The sequence below is a fragment of the Perissodus microlepis genome, chromosome 16, assembly GCF_051167445.1.
Source record: "Perissodus microlepis isolate ML-2025 ecotype Zambia chromosome 16, ASM5116744v1, whole genome shotgun sequence".
NCBI classification, from domain to species: domain Eukaryota; kingdom Metazoa; phylum Chordata; class Actinopteri; order Cichliformes; family Cichlidae; genus Perissodus; species Perissodus microlepis.
In genome coordinates, this window is record NC_140476.1 from 21,443,595 (window position 1) to 21,457,548 (window position 13,954).

Here is a 13,954-nt window from a genome sequence, read left to right on the forward strand (position 1 = left end):
CAAAGTATTTTGAAACGTTTCCAGTTCGTTCTCTATGGAAGCCCTTTTCCGCCACAAAAAAGTATCAAAAACAAGTATCCATAACTCGAAATTTTGAGTTGTTTTCTTGAAATTTCGACTCATTAACTCGAAATTTCGAGAAACGTAACTCGAAATTTCGAGTTACTTTTCTCAAAATTTCGAGTTAATAACTCAAAATTTTGAGTTAGCTCTGCCAATCAGTAATCTACGTGAATGAGGTCACTTTCTTGTTACCCGGAAGGATATGGCGCAGAGTAACGCGCACTCAAAACCGGATCACAACAAATTGGCACTTTTGCTATTACGTTTGCTGATAGTAACGCCATGTGATTCAGCTAATAACACAAGGATTTCATCATTTTTGAAAATACTCAGCAATCTGTGCATTCATGACTGGATGTAATACTGGTAGCTTGGCTGTAGCATTTGTACCTGAGGGCTTCAACTTCCGGGTAACAAGGAAATGACGTCATTCACGTAGATTACTGAAATGGCAGCGCTAACTCAAAATTTCGAGTTACTTTTCTCAAAATTTGGAGTTAATAAGTCGAAATTTGGAGTTAATAAGTCAAAATTTTGAGAAAATAAGTTGAAATTTTGAGAAAATAACTCAAAAATTTGAGAAAATAACTCAAAATATCGAGAAAATAACTCAAAATTTCGAGTTATGGATCCTTTTTTTTTTTTTGTGGAGGAAACGGGCTTCCATAGTTCTCTGAATGGCATCTTGCCTTGATTTATATGCTTACTGGCCACTTTTTTAGATACACTGCTCATTAATGCAAAATCAGTCAATCACATTGCAGGAACTCAAAGCAAAATTATAATAGAAACTGCTGATCAACTGAGGTTTTTTCCACACAACCATATCTGCAGTTTACAGAAAATGGTCTGCAAAAGAGAAAATGTCCAGTGAGCAGCAGTTCTCTGTGTGAAAATACCTTGTTGATGTCAGAGGCCTGATGAGGCCAGACTGCTTTGCGCTGATAGGAAGGCAAGAGTAACTCGAATAACAACTTGTTAAAACCAAGGCATGCATCAGAGCATCTCTCAGCACACTCCAACCTTGAAGAAGGCTGAAGATCACACCAGGTGCCAGTGTTGGAATGGGAGATTTGCATCACGATGGGCAGATGACAAATCTGCAATTTGCAACGATTTGATACTGTCATATTGATATGGCCTAAAATCTCAGAGGAATGGTTCCAGCAATTCCAGCAATTTATTGACGTGGTACAGATGCTTCATTACTGTACTTACGTAGAATTTTCAGATATCTGTACTTTACTTGAGTATTTTTTTTCTGACAACTTTTACTTGCTTTAAAAAAATATCTGTACTTCCTATTCCTTATATTTTCAAAACAGGCTCATTACTTTTGGTTTAGGGCATTTGAAGGGAGTTATTATTTCACTTCACTGTGAGCCTTCAAACGTCAAACCAATTTGAGCCTAAACAGTAACACCTGAAAGGCAGTCCTGTTCTTGTATTAATCACCATGGGATGACACATAACAACAGATGAAAGAGACAAAACTCTGTCCAAAAGTCAGGGTTTAAAGTGGGCCGATGTTTCAACTTATTTATTATTATTTTTATTCACAACATCGGACCGACTGCAGGTGTCCATAAGTTACGGTTATGGTACTTCAGCATTTAGCTAGCCCTACTGAAGAGGAGCAAACATAAAGTGAGTAACATTTTTTAAGTAGGTCATTTGCAACATTTCTATCAGCTCAAAAAACATCAGACGGCAGTGTGTTGCTAGTTTAAAGGTCCAGCTGCTATATTTCACAGGAAGAGAAAAAAACGAGACTTAACTTCACTCCGCAATGGAGAAAGAAAGAGGAAGAAGGGAGGTCATATTAAAGGTAAGGACTGATCAGTGGTATTTGATATACTGGAAAAGCTTACATGTAATTCCTCTTGTTTTAAAATCTGATATTGGGTCTGTACATGTGACATGTTTTTTTTTTCATGTTGTGAAACTTGCTGCAAAACAACCTGTTGTAGACTAACTGTGCTATTTAAAGGTTGCATGAAAAAGTCTGCAGGTTAGTGCAGGATAAACAGGGTAGTTTGCAGTACTGTGGTTATTCACAGTAAAGGACTGTGTGTGGCCGGTGGACAGTGGCTGTGGTTTCATGGTCAGAGTTAGATTACATCAAGTGTAGCAGAGATGAATTTGAAGTTAAGCTGATGTTGCTTAGATTCATTCACTGAATTCCACCTTCATACTAACTTTATAGTGCCTAATATAAAGACAGCATAAACAATGTACTGTCTATCTGTATTGTGTAAATCCACAAAGAGCAGCAGGTCAGCTCATCCTAGCCTGTACACAAAGAAAGTCTACTGGAGAACACCCATTCAGAAGGTTTCAACTGATAAGCTGCTTCCTCATCTCAACACAACCTTTAAAGAAATGTTTCCACTGATGTGAATGAATTCACTCTTTCAATTATTACAATATCAGCTATCAAAATGAAAATAACTGACTTTGCTCAGTCTAAATGGAACCAGATTGCACACCACAAAAACAAAAAAAGGAACTTACCAAGGTGTGAGTTACCAAAACTACTGGCAGTATGTCACAGAGTTGAACTTGTCTTGTTTCCTTACAGCCTACAAAGAGCCTGAGGTACTGTCAGTTTTGACAGAGAAAGATATATGTGCAGCAGCATTAAGTGAACCAATGACAGCCATCTGGGTGTTGCAGTAAAATACCTGCAGCCAACCAGACCTAAATACACACACAAAGGAGGTATCACACTTACTAGGGATGGATCAATGGATGGTATATGTTTAATTGAACATGTGCTCCCATTGTTATCTCTTGCTGTACACACCATCACTCTACCTTGTATTACCCCAGCTGTTTTATGTGAGCAATGCCCCATAAGCACATCTCAGTGACCTTCACTCTCTCGTCTATAGAATCCCAACATACTCACCTGACTGTCTCCACCTGGCCACAGTGCACTATATGATGCAATGGGACTCTAAAATCAATGTTTTGGATGCTGTACAATATTCAGCTAAACCAAAGTGGACATTGCACTCCTGTATACTTTTTGTTCTTTGTCTGAATGCACACATCCGGCGTCCTTTTCTTTTTTCAAGAAAATAAGAGATTAATTACCATTATTTTATGCAAATGGTGCAGTGTTTTCAGATATAGTGATCCACATATCTAATAAAACGTGGAAATGTTTAGATCTGACTTTTAAAAAAAACCTGTTCAGGCTACTGGAAATCCAAGGTTGCCGTTAAAATTTAATATCTAGTATGTGCTTTCTCTAGTGATTCCTGAAGAGTATTTAAAATCCATGTTACAACCACACACAAGGACACACACACACAGAGTCAGTAGCATTGATTGTTCTCTGGCCGCAGCTGTATCCATTCTATAGTGCTGTGCCTCTCTCCAAGAGGGGAAAGGGCCCTGTGGGGAGCACTCCGCTTATCTCAGATGGAATCTTATTACAGGATTTATGTGAACTGAAACAGAAATTTAAGACAGGGTATTCTTATATGTGTGTTGGTACATGTGTCTATCCCTGCTGTGGGGTTATCTAGGTTTTGTCAAAGGAATAATGAATGGACTTTGTTGATTGCAGCTCCAGCCTGTAACTAGTCACAGCTCTTCACAGTCCATGTGTTCAACATCTTTTAAGTGGCATATTGTATTTTGGGTACATAATGCTGCCATATTACCATCACATGATAGCAAAGCATTAAAAACTGAGCCAGAAATGAGAAAGCATAACGGGAGAGCTGGGGTGAAAGTCCAGTCAGCTCTCTTTCTTTTATTTCCTTTTTTTTTTTTGACACCCTGCAAGGCCTGGGCAGGCTGATCTGCACTGGTGTGTGGATGGAGGGAGAAAAGAGGGATGGGAGGAGGAGAGGCAGCAGGAGAAAGGGAGGGAGAGAGGGATGCATGGCAGGGGCTGCAGAACTAGGAGAAGTGCCAGATCACTGCTGGAGCCAAGAACAGGACTGACTCGGCCTGTGTGTGTGTGTGTCTCTATGTGTGTGCAGACACACACACACACACAAGCATATCCAGGATGAACAGACCCATAGATGTCATTGACCTTCGACAAAACACACTGCAATGTCAGCTCCAACAAACACTAGTGGCCCTTCACTAAAACAACCCAGCTTCCTTTGTTTGTGTTTGTTTATTATGAGTTCTCTACATCCCAAAGTTTAAATCTTTGCTCATCATCTGACAAGGAAGCTGTTTGTTGCGCTAAGTTGCTGCCCTGTGTGTGTGTCTGTGTAAACTCAACTGGAAGACTGTTTTAAAGACCCTGGTGCCCACTCATTACTGACCAACAGCACTAATGGCCAGCATCCGGTGCACAATGTGAGCCCACATCAGAGACGGCTGCTCAGAACAGTGCAATATTTATGGCAGTCCCCACTCCCTGGGGTCTCATTGCACCATAACACAGACCATTGCAGCTGACAAAACAACAGGGCAGAGCGTTTCAGCTTTAGGAAACAGTAGAAACACCTCGAGTTTTTCTCTTTTCCTCTCTCGGCGTCTTTCTCTGTCTCCCCCGTGCCAATTCTTGCATGACCTTGTCTGTTTTTGTCTTCCCATCTTTATAGCTCAGAGCTAGGGCCATCAGAGTGGATTTGAGAGCCAAGATGACAAGCCAAGCAGCAGAAAATTGACATAAAGTCACTCCTTCCCCCCCCCCACTGTCTATTTTTTGTGGGCCAGTCCACCGAGAGATCGCAGCTTACAATTACACTGTTGTGAGCAAATCTGATCTTGAACATTCGAACCACTTTCTTACAAGTACCTGCCAGCTCTGAGACTTCCAACATCCGCGTCTCTAAGGAGCGCTACAACTGTGATTCACTTTCCGCACAAATTCTACAAAAGCAAAATGATTAAATTACACCTTTAAATACAATTTCATCAGACATCAAGACAAGTCAATTTGCCAGGCTTAATCTTGTGCGCGCCACTCTGTGTGAGCATTTCTCTGTTTTACATCCCTGCACTCCTTTCATTTATGTGCCCTGTATGAGCACACGTGTTGGAAGCGTTCACATTGCATATCTTACATGTTCACCCATGGGACACTGGTGAGATTTGCCCAGGACCAATGCAAAGTGACAGCTGAGAGATTGATTCCATTACAGCTGGTGTGGTCGACCCTCTGTATTTTATGGCAGGGCCAAAGGCAGCGTGCAAACAGTAAAAGAGAAACCTAATACGTTTAAAGTCAGGAATAGGATTTATTCAAGCATGTTCTCGTGACAGACATAATCATAAGGGAAATAATTAACAATGTCCAGACCGAGTTTCTTTTTTTATTGATGGAGACTGAGAGGCCAACACGTCCTTTTAGATCATATGATGAAAAAGATCATTTGTCGTTTTGCAAAATGAGCCATATGAATGTTGTCTAATCTCTTCTATCGAGTCTTATTTTGGCTTCTGAGATGAAGTGTTTTTAGGTTTAGGGAAACTCAAACAGCTGGTTAAGTCTGAAACCAGATTGTGCTCATGGTTTAAAATCAAACCTTGGTTTTGCTCAAAGAGAGTGTTAAGAAAAAATAAAGGGTGAATGATTGCACTATAACATCTTCCCTAAAAGGTTTTGCACCACTATAACAAAGTCTAAATCCTTCAAACATTTGCATAGCCCCAATTCTTCCTCTTCTTTTTAAAGAAACAACTAGTTTTACAGTTTTCTTAAATCCCTTAGACTTCTTCCTTAAATCCTAACATTTCCATCAAATATATGATTATAAAAGTAAAAACTGAAGCTAAAGCTAACACGTTTAAATAATAGTTTAAACATTCTGATAATCTGCCTTCATTCAGCTGATCAGATTTGACTGACAGCGTCCTGGAACACAATCTCACTCCAGTTATTGCATTTTAATTAAAATGTTAGAAATCCTGATTGGCTCCATTATGGTCCAGCTCCCATCAAAAGAGAGAAAAAAGCCTAATCCAAAACACAATAAAGACTTTTTAAATGAAATAATAAAACTCTTTAAACTTCTATCTGGCAACAAATGTGCACTGATGTAGTCATAATATGTTTGGGGGTTAAGAGCTAAAATAAACCCCCTGTAAATCTTCGGTGTTACACCCTCCTGAAAGATCCAACCTTCAGGCACAATTAAAACCATCTGCCTGTGCTAAGTTAGGGCTGTCTCGAGCCACGAAAACACAGCTGACCCATCAGGGCATGAAGACTGGACCTTTCTGGGTGTCCTGTAGGGTCTGGCACTGGAACATTGGCAGGACTGGATCAACCCTTTGGACCTTGTGGATTACGGGGAGGGGCCTGCATGGATCAGGCTTTTTCAGGTGTATCCTGTGGGTGCTCTACGGGATTTTAGTTTGTAAGCTAAATGAACTACTTGGTCTCTTTTTTGTGTTACTCATGTGCTAAGGGCAACACCAGAGCACTACATTGTAATGAGACGATCACTGATCACTTCACCTGTCAGTGGTTTTAATTTTGTGGCTGATTTATGTAGATATTTAATCGGCTTTCAAACTTGCATTCCAGCCTTCGAGCTTAAAGAGTATGGTTCTATAGCTATTGAAAGCAAGTATGTGTACCTCTCTTTAACTTTTATATATCCAAACCCCCACATCGCCACCCCTCAGTGACTGCTCTCTGCACATCAAGCCTCCAGATAATGCAGATTTTTTTCCCTGTTTCCTTAAATAACTACCTGCCTCCCTCATTTTTTCTACCCCGTGTTCATCTCCTTCTCCGGTCGATTTAGAAGTACAGGCCATTTTCCATTAGTCTTCTCAATAAATGTCTAAACATAAAGGCATTTTTATCTGGTGAGCAAAGTGACTTGAAGGTACAAAATCGACACCACTTTAATCTAAATACTGTAAGAGCTGGCAGCTTATGCTTCCGAGTGACTGCATTAAAGAGCCAAGCTCTTGAAAGCAACCTTGACAGGCCTAACTTTGTTTACATTGACAGCTTTCAAAGTACAGTGAAAGTAAGAAGTTAAGTTTTCTAAAAATGTGCTCCAGAAAGAAACTTGAGGCAGACAGACCAAAGTTACAGCATGAAGGAAAGATGAGGGAATCAGTGAAGTGGGATCTGTGCCAAGTGCTGTGAGAGCGATAATGTTAGAGAGGTTATCAGGGAGGTGATATCAGTACAGATGTTCAAGCATCCACTGTCAAGGATCCTGCAGTGAGCTGTATTACTGTCTTTCTGTTCTCTGATGTGAATGTTAAATTTTGCTTTTTCAGAGAAAGTAAAGAAAAAAGAATACTAATTTCAAAAAGACACAATAACTTTATAATGAGGTCCATGATTAAGGGTGTAATTCCCCTACAATTAAATGAAATTTCAGTTTTTTATTTGATTATCTTTACTTGCAAATACATACTGGTAGTAGAATAAGGAGGTAACAGTTCAAATGAGTTTTTGCATAAAAGCAAACAATATTTCCCAGCCTACACTGCAAATATGCCGTACTTTCAGGACTGCTGGAGTGGCTAAACTTCCTAATCTGATTGCATAATCATGCATTGTTTTGCTGTCGACTAAAACTTTTACTATTCACCTGTATAAAAATGTGATAAGGACTTTTCTTCATCTCCTATTTATAAAAAACAAAATCAACAAAATTATTTGGTTTTTTTTTCTTTTGTTCTTGTAAAATACCTCAATTGCTGCACCGCCATTCTTGTTTATCTACCATTAAGTATTAGTACCAACTAAAAGCACCACATATATTTAAACTGCCATGATAATAAGGAAGGGTAAATGTGCCATGGTCCTCTTAACTAAAACAAGTAAATGGAGTAAATAAAAAGCGTTTTTAACAATTTTAACCTCAAATTTGATACATGCCTACTGAAAATCTTCATGAACTGGCACTGAAAATGCAACATGGATCAAATCTATTCATTTTTAAATAACCTTTACCCTTTTTTTCTTTTATAAGATTGTCCTGGGTAAAGAGGCAGCACCAGCTCAGCATTTGATATGGTGGGAGAAACTGAAGCAACTGGAAGAAAAATGGTATAATTACAAGAAAGGGTGTAAATGACTGGCTGATAGAAAAACATTTGGCATTCTTAAAAACTGAGTACAACACTGCAGTTGCCCAGTCTGGCCATAGAACTAAAGATGCTTGAATACCATGCTGTATTGTCTAGATGCATCAGCTTGGCCTCGTCATCCTTCACCACGCCCAAGTCGATATGAATGATAAATGAATTAATGCCATCTTGACTATTGTCATCTTACTGATATTTGATCTGGGAGTGCATTTTACAATGAAAATATATCAGAGGCAAAATGTATATTCTAATGTGTCATAAATACTGTCAATATCTGTGATATTGTATCACATTATGTTTTATAGCATTTTCAAACCCCAGCCTCATTTTCTCCCTCCTTTTTCAAACACTTTATACACAATAACAGTGGATCATTTATAATAATATCACATAAATATATAAATTACTGCTCTTAAACTCCTCATGGGATTTGACATTACCAGTTAGACCTATGAGCAGGAATGTCATGAGTTCAAGCTGGAAGGTCTTCAAACCGGCATCTAAATGCCATCGTCCTAATTTGTGAGATGAAAACGTGATTTATTGTCCATGTATGGTTCCTTTGAAGGCTAGTTAATCAAGCAGTATTCTCTCTGAGATGTTTATTGTTCCTTTATTGTCAATCAATGTGACAGGAAGAAGATGGCTCTTTAAAACATGACCCTTCCCCCAGATATCAATTCCAATAGTCCAGTAACTAAAACAGCATGCAAGTACATGCGTGCATGTGCATGTGCGCACACTCTAGTGAGTGAATTAATGAATTGGCTCGCAACCTTTACTCAACCTTTTCTGCAGCAGGGACACAAATCACTGACCTGTCCTTTCTGCTGTGATGTGGCGATCTGAACGATTTCATCAGATAACAGACAGGCTAAAAGCTAAAACCTTCCCTGACACCACTCTGTACGCTACATCTATGTGTTATTATGCTGTGATTTTGTGTGTGTGTAAGGATATAATTGAGCATTTTGAACCTTAGAGCCAATATGCCTCAAATGAATCCTCAGCTCCCACAACAAAATGATTATTCCTAAACAAACCGTGTTTAATCGACTGCGTGCCTCTGCGGCTCTCTCCATCTGGAGGATGCTGTGTGACAGCTTCCCTTAAATTACAAATATCAATCTGCCACAGTGGGAGCTCAGCTGCCAGTGGCCTCATGGGGGTCCACATCAAAGCAACCAGCCTTCAAAACAAAGCCATCAAAATGCTGCGCTCGCTAGACGCTTTGTTCTGAATCAACCATGTTCATCACCTGATCACAACTGTGGTAAATTGACCGAATATTTTGTGATAAAGAAACACAGAAAAATGCTTCCAAAACAAGAAAACCACAAAGAAAAAGAAAAAGAGCTAAACTGAGCTGCCTTCACCCAGGATGCTGACCTGAAGTTGGCCCAGTGTGTGGTTCTAGGTCAGCTCTGTGTGGCTCCACTGCTCATTCTTCCCCTACGGCAGGGACCAACAGACGCTAGCACCAAGGGCTCCCAATCTGCCGTGTGATCAGTGGGACCCTCCCTAAGCGTGTTCCCCCTCCTCATGACCGGCTGTCTGCCCCCGGCAACACTACCATTTACACTCCATCCACCCGCTTATTGATAAACTTCACTGCAGGATCGCCTTTGCTCCTAGGGAAAGCAATGGAACTGCAGGGTGGCCTAATTCAATCAGCGTTAGGGGAAAACACACACGCCATTCATCACCAACGAAAGACCACTTCAGGAAGTCTGTACTAGCGATTCCCTCCATACCAGATGACCATTAACACGCAAACAAATTAGCTTGCTGTGGTCCCACTGGGCACTGATCAGCATGTCTTTCTTGAACTTGGTAGGGGTTATCAAGATTGTTATCACATAATGACATTTTGATACACTGATGTGAATATTATTAGTAATGTGGGATTATAATCTCAATCATTCAGCGCACACTAGATGTCACAACACCCTCATCCCCACCAGAGATAATCGGATTTCCACTTGGGCTGTATATCAGTGCCACAACTGTGTTTATAACACATTTCAGCACCAAATGTGTCGTAAGAGACTTTGTGTGCTTAGCTCTGTGGAATCCAAAAAGAAAATAAAGCAGGAGAAATGCTGTTTTCCCCCAAGAACACAATCATCTGTCTTATAAAGAAAGTACTTCATTTTTGGAAAAACTGATAAAACTGGCTTAAAAATAAAAGTTTTATTTGAAAGCATATTTTGTGTGTGTATGTGTTGCAAACATGAAAAGACTGAGAAGAGATTATTTCTTTGAAACTGACATTTTACAGTTACAGCACCATAGTGAGGCATAATTGCTCTTTGTGCCTGCTTTTAGTGTTGGGCTTATTTCTGGTGTCAATAGCTGTTATTTTCATCAAAAAAAAGAAAGAAAAACAATTGTTCACATGGCCAAGAGAAGCCCCACTTTATGGTGATGAGCTAATGGATTTTAACACCACTCAGCAGACATGATGATGCCATTTAAAGCAAAGGCTGTGATCCTGGTCCAATCTATGATAGATAGATAGATAGATAGATAGATAGATAGATAGATAGATAGATAGATAGATAGATAGATAGATAGATAGATAGATAGATAGATAGATAGATAGATAGATAGATAGATAGATAGATGCAACATGTGTGTGTGACTCACTAGCTGTCCAAGTATTTAACACACAAAATGTGACACAAGCCGAGAGTTAGCCTACAGCAGCAACCGAACATTTCTGCCCAGAGTTGAACAAAGGAGCTGTCTGTTTCAGCACCACGGACAGTTCCTGTCATCTCTCCTATGACGAGGTGCTGCTGGCAAGAGCGACGGCCAGCCATTTTTATCTGCTGCACCGTGAAACATCAGACAGAAGTGACTTTACGAATTTATTAGCGAGGCCCCGTGCTCACACAAACTACACTGAAAATTCAGCGTGACGCGGAGACGGTTCAGTTTCACGACTTTCTTTGTTAACAGCGTGAATTGGAGATGAGGCTCACCTCAGTCCCACGGATGATATCGTCCCGGCCAGCATCAATAGATAAAGGTTATCTGAAAAACTTCAAAAGTCAAAAAATTCTGCTCTGATTAACGATATATGACTCCGGCTTGGTGTCACCTCAAACTGCAGCCTGGCGACGAACCAGGCAGCACTGGTTGTTTGACAGCGAGACAAAGACTGGGGGGCTTAATACCAGCGTGTGCGTATTCACTTGAAGAACACGGTTGCGATGAGTCCAAGAGCCACTGACCACCCACAGTCTCTCCTCATATCTGCCTGTAGTGAGGTTTAAAACACACACACACACACACACACACACACACACACACACACACACACACACAGAGAGAGAGAGAGAGAGCATGGAAAACAATAAATAAGACTGGCGATTCTTGATGTTTCCACTAGCGCTTAAATTGTTCAGACATTTATAATCCAGGCGCACTTCCAGAAATAGGATCATCATCTATCACTCATGTCCCTGCGTCATGCGTCGGTATTTGCACGTTTCCACCCAATGGGCCGCGCTGTTCGTCCCTCATGGGTAACTCGTACAGTAGGTCAAAATGGCAAGGAACCCAATCCGATTAAGCTGTCATTTCAATACGGTTACATTTGCGTAATGACGCGGATAAGCTTTGCTCGGGCAGTAAAATAATGACAGCATGTGCGCGAGCTTTGGCATTCAAATATGTCTCCAATTTAAGCTTTACAGCCTAAGTACAGTGACGCACTCTCTCTCACACATACACAGTCATTTCAAACTATCACTGAGAGTGTGTGGGTGTGCACGTGATACACGAGAGAGAGAGAGAGAGAGAGAGAGAGAGAGAGCATAATAAGTTTTGTGTTTTTTTGAGGCTCTCTTTTGTGGCTAAATCATTGCCTCGGTGCAACCAGCAGCCCATATCCCTCCGTATAAAGACAGGATTGTGCATATAATAAGGCTTACTGGTAGACTGCCTTCAGGAAAAGCTGCTGCTTCGTTTACACCTTTATCTAAATCCTCTCCTTTGTGAGCTCCAGTGAGCCCGGCGGCCCGATGTATGAGACTGCACTGCAGAGGGTTTCTCCGGAATCTCCATGATTGAGCTCATGAGCAAACATATCGTGAGCCAAATACACAAAACAGGAACACTCATTCCCAAAAAAAGAAAAAAACTAAACAAAAAAGGCAGGCACTGAGGTTGCCTCTCACATTGCGACGCATATCTTTAGTTTAATTATTTATCTTTTGGCTTCCTGAATGTTTGAAGCCCTTTGTAATCTATATTCGAAGTCAATTACATCGTTTCCACAGCATGTGTTGAACTTCTCCCCTTAAAAGCGTTTGACTGACTCAGAGCTTTATAAAACTGATGTATATTAGCCTTTCTCCACCGTGTATTTTTTCTAGATTAACTACTGCAACTGTCCGACAGAACCACAGACCAGGGGCGATCAATCTGTGGTTGTAATATTAGAAGAGTCGATTAAAATGAGGTCTGCGAACTTTATCAGATGGTCAGAAAAACCGTGTTATGTCGAAAAGCCAAAAAAAGAAAAAAGAAAACTGGCCTACCTTCAACTCGATTCCAAAAATGGTACGACGCCGTTTGTCAGTCAGTGAGGAAGGCTTTGGACATCACAACTCCAGGTCAATGGAGAAAACAGGTTTCCATATAGTGTGTGCAAGCTCGTGATAGTCTGTGTTTCGGCGAGGTCACCCATTCAGCCGATCGTCCGGTTTAAATCCAAACAGAAGAATGGAGATTTTTGTGTCTGTCCTTTGGAGAAGAAGTGCGCCAAGTGCTCTCCTACGCAGATGTGACTTTGCGCGCTTGAAATAAAACGGATGACGGGTAGAAGAAGAAGAAAAAAAAATACGATTTTACTACAGCAAATAAAACATAACATCAAAACGAGTTGGGGCTAAGCTGTCAAACGACTAACCCCTCCGAAAAAAATATCTGACAGCTGACTTTTACGCAAATAGTGTTCGGTTAGCCTGCTAATCCTCTCCTGGGTGCTTGACCATCCTAGGCTCGCTGATTGGTGCGATCCCCACTCAGCCGCGGCGCGGTGGAGATGTGGAAAAGAAATGTATGGATATAATGGCCAGATCCGATGGGGGGGTTTCCTCCACAGCTCCTCTGTAGTTGCAATGCACACGACGAGAGGAATCGCTCCCTGGTCCTAGTGCACCACACACCGTCCCTGCTGTCTCCAACACATGCTGCACCTGCACTCCGGCACCATCATCGCAACTGAAGGGCAAAAAAGACGAGGGGATGGCGCGGGAGAGAAATTCCAGCAGACATCGATAACTCAATTCAAAGCGCCAAAGAAGACGTGCAAAAAAACGCTCTTCACTTGTTGGAAGAGAGGAAAAGGTGGACAGAGTTAAGAAAGGGAAATACGGGGGTGGGAGGTGCGGAAAAGGAGAGATCAACAGGGAAGAGAGAAGGGACTTAAAACTGCATGCTTCAGCCTCACGCTGGAGAGGAGCTTGAAATAAAGTGTGAGTTCAAAGTATTATGTTGTCCGTTCAAATGGAAATATGAATTATAAACAGCCTACTGTTTAATCTTGTTATTACTTTGTTTTGCGGCTGCGATTAAAATGAGTTATTTGACACCTGTCGAATTTGAAACACCGACATCACAATCTCAGAGACATCAGGGAGCTTCTAGGCTACCCGCTGCCCTCTTTTATAACATCCTTATTTACAACTGTTTGAAGTCTGACTGAAATTAGAAAATATTGACCTCTTTAAATTAGTGATTATGTAGCAGCTCTATTTTCTATATCTTTATTATCTCCCCGGTTTCTGTTAAAAACCAAAAGGTAGGTGGAGGCTGAAGAAATACAGTTTGTTGGTTT

The 13,954-nt window shown here is 40.8% G+C and overlaps 1 protein-coding gene across 7 annotated transcripts in view; it reads right to left on the reverse strand.

Moving 5' to 3' along the window:
* The window catches only part of il1rapl1a (interleukin 1 receptor accessory protein-like 1a), a 184,522-nt gene extending 170,981 nt beyond the window's left edge, over positions 1–13,541 (reverse strand). For 2 of the 7 annotated variants that reach the window (XM_084954858.1, XM_084954854.1), the window contains exons 1-2: positions 12,654–13,541; positions 11,091–11,368 (exon numbers count right to left, since the gene is read on the reverse strand). The gene's annotated coding sequence lies outside the window, so the exon portion shown is untranslated. The remainder of the gene's footprint in view (positions 1–11,090; positions 11,369–12,653) is intronic. The other 5 variants (XM_084954856.1, XM_084954855.1, XM_084954860.1 and 2 more) reach the window with 5 other exon arrangements.
* Between the last annotated feature and the right edge of the window lie 413 nt (positions 13,542–13,954).